General features: G+C 41.4%; 1 protein-coding gene across 2 annotated transcripts in view; it reads left to right on the top strand.

The window, feature by feature from the left end:
• The first annotated feature begins 246 nt into the window (after positions 1–246).
• Positions 247–8,698, top strand: part of LOC124259566 (sialin-like) — a 33,548-nt gene continuing 25,096 nt past the window's right edge. The window contains exon 1 of one of the 2 annotated variants that reach the window (XM_046693717.1): positions 247–543. The gene's annotated coding sequence lies outside the window, so the exon portion shown is untranslated. Of the gene's footprint in view, positions 544–1,153; positions 1,362–8,698 lie in introns of those variants that run through there. The other variant, XM_046693718.1, reaches the window with a different exon arrangement.

Raw genomic sequence — 8,698 nt, 5'->3', positions numbered from 1 at the left:
TTCAGTCATTATCATATACCATCTACCATAATATGTATATATTTGGAATAAATCACCACAACATCCACATACGATTAATATATTCGAATTCCAAACTCTCGCTCAAAGGCAATTTTATACAGGACTCCATTTATACAGCGACACCGTGTCAAACAAACAATCAATGTTAACGCTCTGAATAGCAACCCGGAAATGAACAATGACGTAATAAAAGGGAATTCCACGCTACGTGCTAAACGGAGGCTTTCAGCCTTGAGACGACCTTGGATACACCTTGGTGCTCCCGCGAGGCTATATATACCTCACGCAATGACAGCGTTCCTAGAGGAAACACCGACAGCGGCGTGGAACCGTATTTTTAGCAGAACCCGGCGTGAAATCAGTGTCTCTTTTTTATGTATGGATAAGTGTGATTAGTATGTGTTATAAGTGGTTGGTTTAAGTGATGGGAATTCCCTTTAAACCGGCAAGCGGAGCCAAAGAGAGATTCATTATTAACCAGGAGGTAATATATATCCATCGGACGAATACATGACCAGTTAGGTAAGCTTTTATTTTGTTGTCCATTTATTTATTGTATTGTATTTTACTAACAATTCTATGTTTGTGATTTAACGATTTTATGAAAAAAAATAATGAGATTTCATCAGTTTTATTTGATGGGAATTGATGAAATTGGCAATTACTATTGCGGATTTCATCATGTGTCACACTGAATGTGTGGTCAATGATAATGTATTTGTCCATTGAATAGAGTTAGAGCTTGTGGTTGTACGGCGTTGGGTGGGTGTGTATTAATACCGCGGTATACATCTTATTCAGCTGTTAATACTGGTATATAAATACCTTTCTGTTGTATACCCAGGTATACAAATACCTTTCATATGTTAACCGCATCTGGTGATTGTGAAGATTAGCCAAAGCATAATACGTCACAGCACACGCATTTACCTGGTTGTATACATACGATAGATACAGACAGAATACAATAGTCACGCTTACAAATTATCGAGCTAATTCTGTACACACGTTACGGACTCTAGACCATATATAGATATATTGTATTCCGCCACAGCTGATTCCTGTGTCACGAACATATCAAACAGGAATATCGTCAAAGGTCACTTATCGATTTGTTTCTATCAGTGCCATGTTGGCATTACGTATCGAGTTGTAGCCATTGTTTGGTCTGGACAATTTAGTTCGCGATACATATCTGAAAGATTTCACTCCGCCACCTCTGATAGCTGTTGATGTCAGTTCGGATGACATGACATCCAGGGTATTCCGGTTGGTTACCGTGAAGGTGAAGGACGATTAGAAGACCGATGCGCGTTATTGAAACTCCAGCAAGGTCAAGCGTGAGTACATGTATTTCAATGAGTGAAAATAACACCTCCGAATAGCTTGTCTGGATGTCGGTTGTACTTTCAGTTACCTGTTTCTAGAGCGTGACGAAACACCATGTCACTGTGTCCTCGTGTACACGTTCAAAAACACATAGAAGAGTGTCCCTTTTCAGGACAGATTAGCATTTGCACTGTATCAAGCTGATATATTATATGCTGGCAAGGTTCATGTTCAGAGAAAAGGGGGATTTTGATATTTAATTTACTTTGCATGAAATGGGGAAGTGATGAATTCTCAGAAATTAGGAACACTTAAAGTGATAGATCTAAACATTTTCACTGCATCAAGAAAACCTGTTATAAGCTAACAGCGATGTTCATGTTTAGAGAAAAAGGGAAGAATATTGAAATGTCTCATTTACACTTTTGTATAAAATTGCGAAATGATGACTTTTCAGAAACACTTACAATGATTGATTTACGCATTGTCACTGCATCACGACGATCTATTATAAGCTAACAGGTTTATTTTCAGAGAAAAAGAGGGAGAAATATTAAAATATTCTTGACAATGTTACATGAAATGGCGAAGTGATGCGTGGTGCGGCATTTTGAATTTATGAATATTATATTATGCTCATTTTGACTGGCTTTATTCATATATTTAAATATGTCATGGTTCAATATGTTTAATATACATATTTTCTGACTGACGTTTTGGTTGAGCGCCGATTGTTGGCACAAGGGTATCAGTTTTCATGTTTCTTTACGGTTGATCTGTAAATGTATGGAGGGCTTGAGTCGTCGCCTTCAGTGGGTAGCGCTCAAACCGTGAGTCAGTTCAGTTGGCGGACACAAACATACTGCCATGTGTTACCCAGTGAAGAATCGATAAGGAAACTTGGCGCAAGATCCGTTCAATATTTCATCATGGAAGTTTCGTATCCTAACGGTCAGTTTGACCTGCTTATGACACTTTAGGTGGGTTATGGGTAACGGAAATAAGCAGCGTCAATGCCTGAGAATCGGCCTAAGTCATCCCCTGAAACAGATCCACGGGGCATGAAAGGCACAATAGCGGTGGCCATTATATGAATGGATCTCTGAAAATCAGTGATGACACCAGGTGTTTGCGAGATGGGTAAGCATGTCATGCTCTACCGGTAGCACCCACCACTCTCTCGGTTTATATAAGATCGTGAAGCGTTTGTTTCTTTAGAGCCGCTCAGCAGTAGTTCTGTCATACCGAAGTGAACTGTAAACAATCGATATCGGTTGTGATATTTTTAAAAGAAACGTTGGCGCGTTTGTGTCTTGTGTAGGGAAGCTGGTAGAATGAGAGCGTGTATTTCTACTGATATCCAAGTTCTACCTTTCTGCAAGCTTTCCGTGCACTAGCCTGAACACTACCAATAAAATACTAGGACTGACACTAGCACCAACACTACCATCACCACTAGCACAAACACTATCATTACCACTAGCACTAACACTAGCACTCACCACTAGCACTAGCACTAACACTACCATCACCACTAGCACTAACACTAACACTACCATTACCACTAACACTACCATCACCACTAGCACAAACACTACCATCACCACTAGCACAAACACTACCATCACCACTAGCACAAACACTATCATTACCACTAGCACTAACACTACCACTAGCACCACTACCAGCACCAACACACTACCATCACCACTAGCACAAACACTACCATCACCTACTATCACCACTCAGCACACACAAACACTATCATTACCACTAGCACTACCACACTACCATCACCACTAGCACAAACACTATCATTACCACTAGCACTAACACTACACACTACCACCATCATTACCACTAGCACTAACTTTTCCACTAACACACTACCATCACCACTAGCACCACTACACACTACCATCACCACTAGCACTATCATACCACTACCATCACCACTCAGCACTAACACTACCATCACCACTAGCACAAACACTACCATCACCACTAGCACAAACACTATCATTACCACTAGCACTAACACTACCATCACCACTAGCACAAACACTACCATCACCACTAGCACAAACACTACCATCACCACTAGCACAAACACTATCATCACCACTAGCACAAACACTACCATCACCACTAGCACAAACACTACCATCACCACTAGCACTAACACTACCATCACCACACAAAAACACACTAACACTACAACACATCACCACTAGCACAAACACTACCATCACCACTAGCACAAACACTCATCACCATCACACACCACTAGCACAAACACTACCATCACCACTAGCACTAACACTACCATCACCACTAGCACAAACACTATCATTACCACTAGCACTAACACTACCATTACCACTAACACTACCATCACCACTAGCACAAACACTACCATCACCACTAGCACAAACACTACCATCACCACTAGCACAAACACTACCATCACCACTAGCACAAACACTACCATCACCACTAGCACAAACACTACCATCACCACTAGCACAAACACTACCATCACCACTAGCACAAACACTAACATCACCACTAGCACAAACACTATCATTACCACTAGCACTAACACTACCATCAACACTAGCACTAACACTAACTCAAGAACTAAAACCAGTCCTTGTCTCATCCATTTAATGCCGATCACCAGGCAGGTTAAAGACAAGTTCCATCTTCTAACGTCCTCTGATATGACGATGCCATGGAGTGGAACCACTTTCCGTTCATAAGACAGACACTCTGTCCACAAGACCAAGGTGACGGTTCCTCCCAACAAGACGAAGTGGTTTCCTTAGCCTTCGTCAGGCAGCCATCTTTCGTCAGTGCAAGATTCGAGACGCGTACATTTCATCAGACTCATAATTATCGTCACAGTGAAACATTAAACTGCCAAGCCCTCTCAGTGAACGAGACACGTACATTTCAATATAAATGGGCTTGTTTGTTACTATCAAAATTATATATATTCAGAGACTAAGCCTTAGTCTAACTCATAATATGCCCCTCACACCGAAGATCCGGGGTCGATTTCCCACATGGGTAAATGTGTACGGTGTGATATTATTGGAATATGGCTAAAAGCGGTGTAAAACTAGACTCACTCAAACACAGGTTCAATTATATGCATAACAATGATGTATAGAGGGAGCATTGTTCACTACGGCACAAAATAGATAATATGAAATAAACAAAGAAACAAATTTTATGAACACAAGCCCAGGAAATACAAATTTGTAGTCAGTATTTCGGCTTTTATAGTGTTACACAGTACCATGAATAAGGAAGCGTCAAGGTCACCTTGACATGACCCGAGTAACGGAATTCCCCAAAAGGACAATGCGTTCTTGAATTTTTAGATTGTGCCCGGTTAATATCAAACAATACAACCAGTTCATCTGGCTTGTGCATATAACATGTATAAGCCTGTGTAGCTGCATCGGCACCAAGGCGACGTGATGTACATCCTTGCACGTGCGGTCATCTCGCGCAACACGTGGTCCTCGTCGGCATCTGTAAACATGAGGCCTGCCTATTAGAGAGTTCATCGATGCTGTTAAATATAGCCCGGAAACAGGACAGCCTGGAGGTTTTGACCGCCGCTGATGTTTCCATGAGTAAATTCGCAAATATTATCTTTTGATAACACAAATAAGCTGCCTTTGGTACGTTCCATATGACCGTCGTAAAAGATTCAAAAGGTTACTGACGCAAGACGTGAAATACAGAAACTGAACTGGTGCTTTTGTGAAGAATTCTCGTATGCTAAGTTTTCTACAATGTGAGCTTGTTTTGATTAAGCTGTGAGGAAGGTTGAGTGAGGGCCACTCTCGTTATTTAGAACATGGCGATATTATCATCATCTGACATATTCGGGGATGTATAACAGATTCCAGAAAAAGTTACCTTACAGACAAACAAGGAAAGTATAGTTATATTGTTAAAAATTGGGAGTTTGAAAATTTCTTAGCTTCATAAGTTCAGAGGTATGGCCTATGTTTACGTTGTATTTTGACATTCATTCACTGACATAATATACACATTACATGTCTTTCGAATGATTTATTCGTCCTGTAATTAGTGTAATTCATGCATTTTTCTACAAAGCCGTAATACTTGCTGTTTGTTATATACACTAATTGGGAATGCTTAATTCGATTTAGAAAATTTTAAAGATTATTTTGTTGCAGACATGGAGGAGAATACCGGCCCCTGGGCTGGATTAGACGAATCCCTTAGTATAGTTCCATCTGCATAATACAAACTATTATCTGTCTGTCAAATGTCAAGGTCATTACTGTGGGGGTATTATGTACATTGTATATCGAATTGCTTGAGCATGTTTACACTTATAGATTATGTAGATGTTTACACGTGTACAGCAAGGTCAGACATGTATACGTATGGTCGTGTGCTGTTTGGACAGAACAGTTTTACACTGGTTATATCATTATTCAAGCTATTATGTTTTAAACAATAGGCTTATTCAAATCATTCAAGCAACATGATACACGTATTTGTAACCTCTTAATCTGTGCATTAAAAGTGGCAAGGATAAATGGAGTGTATCGCCTGTGAAGGCTTTCGGTTTTACTTTGTTAGTGAACAATCAAAGGTGAAGGTTACTGCGTAGGTCTTCAGGTATGGTTACCATTTGTTTTTCAAAGAGGGAACAATACGACTGCTCCTAATAAAGAGCGTAATACGGTTTCTTTTGGCAGAAAGCTATAATTGTGGGTTCGAATCCCGATTGTGTTCATGCTTTGTCAGCACCTCGTACACCAACGCCAATTACTCTTAATATAACAATTTGATAAACTTACGAGACGTGCATCACTTCAGGCATTCCTCCCACCTTAAGCTGACACTGTTGAGTGAGTGAGTTTGGTTTAACGCCGCACTCAGCATTTTTCAAGCTATATATGCGGCGGTCTGTAAATAATCGAGTCTGGACCAGACAATCCAGTGATCAACAGCATGTGCATCGATCTGCGCAATTGGGAATCGATGACATGTGTCAACCAAGCCAGCGAGCCTGACCACCCGATCCCGTTAGTCGCCTTACGACAAGCATGGGTTACTGAAGGCTCATTCTAACCCGCACCTTCACGGGTCTGACACTGTTGAAAACGGCGGTAAACATAACTCACTCACTAACCCACCCACCGTGATTCACACGCCTACTCGCAACTGGTCTGTTTCACAGTCCCTGAACCACATTATTTTCCCGACAGCTTTTCCCTTCCTGCAATGCTAAAGTCCTAAATGAAGCAACTCACTGGGGATCCTTTTCAATTAAAATGGGTTTATTTGTTACTTTCAAAATTATATATATCATGGAACTAAGCGCTTGTCTAACTCCCTACGTGTATGACTTGTCTATAAATATAAACTGAAATAACGTTAGCCTGTGTTAAGTCAAAATAGACGTGAAAGAAAGGCCGACATATCTTACTCATCTACCACATACATCTTACTGCTGCTTTCTTTACAATGAAACCATCAGTTTGAGGTCGGGTCATTCCGTACACGCACGGTCAACTTGTACCTCGTGAATTAGTCTGTCTCACAGTAACAGAACCACATTATTTTCCCTACTGCCTATCCTTCCTTGCAATACTAAAGCACTATATGAAGCAAGTCTAGAATCTCACTGGGTCTCCTTTTCATTTTAAATGGATTTAATTGTTTCTATCAAAATTATATATATTCAGTGATTAAGCGCAGTCTAGACATTAAGATTGGGTCTGCAGCAAGAGATGCTTCTTTCAGAGCCGACTGATGCGATTGGACGGTCAGGCTCTTATAGACTGGTACCCTGTCCTTCGCCTGCTAACAGTTACACATGCGTCGGGGAGCCCAAACGCTCTTGGGCGGGCAAACCAGTCTACGGCTCGCTAACTGTTGACGCAGGTCATCCTTTCCCAACGAAGTTGCTCGATGCTCATGACGTCAATAACTGTATTGTCTGTAATCGACTCTATTTTGTAAACAGGATGTGTCGGGGTGCCAGTCTTGTATCGGTTACAGTGTCAACACCTGTCTCGCCCCTCTTACTGCTCCGCGACGTAGGAAGCAACATATTTCGTATACCGGAAAAATGAGTGAGCGAGTTTAGTTTTACGCCGCACTCAGCAATATATCAGCTATATGGCGGCGGTCTGTAAATAATCGAGTCTGGACCAGACAATCCAGTAATCAACAACATGAGCATCGATCTGCGCAATTGGGATCCGATGACATGTGTCAACCAAGCCAGCGAGCCTGACCACCCGATCCCGTTAGTCGCCTCATACGACAAGCATGGGTTACTGAAGGCTCATTCTAACCCGGACGTTCACGGGTGCCGGAAAAAATACTACATTGTACGTGCGTCTTACGTCATTATGCATTCCGCTTCTTTATAATCATGAACGTCAACTCTTGTTTTATATTCAAATGACATAATACTCAAAAACATTTCTTTTCATGTAAAATGGCAACCAAATGGCCCTATTATTTTAAAAACTTCACAGTATATTTGGGCTGAAGAGAATCTTACCTCGGCCGTCGACGCGCCACTATCAGCTCTCTCAGGTTTTATTGCTAATATTTGTTTTTCAAAACCCATTCAAATACTATTTCCTTCTTCTTATAACCAGTTTGAAAATCGACACTATTTTATTGGGTTCTATGTGTGACTGTTTGTTGGAAATAGTGAGTGAGTGAGTGAGTTCGGTTTTACGCCGCTTTTAGCAATGTTCCAGCAATATCACGGCGGGGGACACCAGAAATGGGCTTCACACATTGTACCCATGTGGTGAATCTAACCCGGGCTTTCGGCGTGACGAGCAAACGCTTTAACCACTAGGCTACCCCACCGCCCCTTGTTGGAAATAAGTGTTCCTTCTGTATAAATATTTGTTTGAAAAACATAATACAAAAATATTGCGAGGGAAACGTAAGTAAATGCAAGTAAACACAGATTGTTTAGCCGTGTAAACACGGCTATCGAGGAGCTTCACTGGACACGTGCAGATTTACATGTAGCTGTTGCAGACACAGGATTGTACAACCCGGTAAACAACCCATCGGGAAGCTGGGAGTAACGGTGCTCATATCTTTAGTGACCCCCGTGGAAAGTGACCGTCCACGTGTCCTTACGGCCAAGGTCTACAGACTTAATAAACAGGTGTAGTCAGGTATATTACGTGCTGGATACTGCAGGTATCACGGGAAATCGATGACTTCACAATCAAGGTCACTCATTACTCATTCTACAGAACGGTGGTTTTGAATGCGCCGGTCCGCTTGCTCGATATAAATGCCTGCACTAGCA

This window comes from Haliotis rubra, unplaced genomic scaffold, assembly GCF_003918875.1.
Source record: "Haliotis rubra isolate DU_JTF1 unplaced genomic scaffold, ASM391887v1 Scf73, whole genome shotgun sequence".
NCBI classification, from domain to species: Eukaryota; Metazoa; Mollusca; class Gastropoda; order Lepetellida; family Haliotidae; genus Haliotis; species Haliotis rubra.
This window is presented reverse-complemented; position numbering and strand designations above follow the sequence as displayed.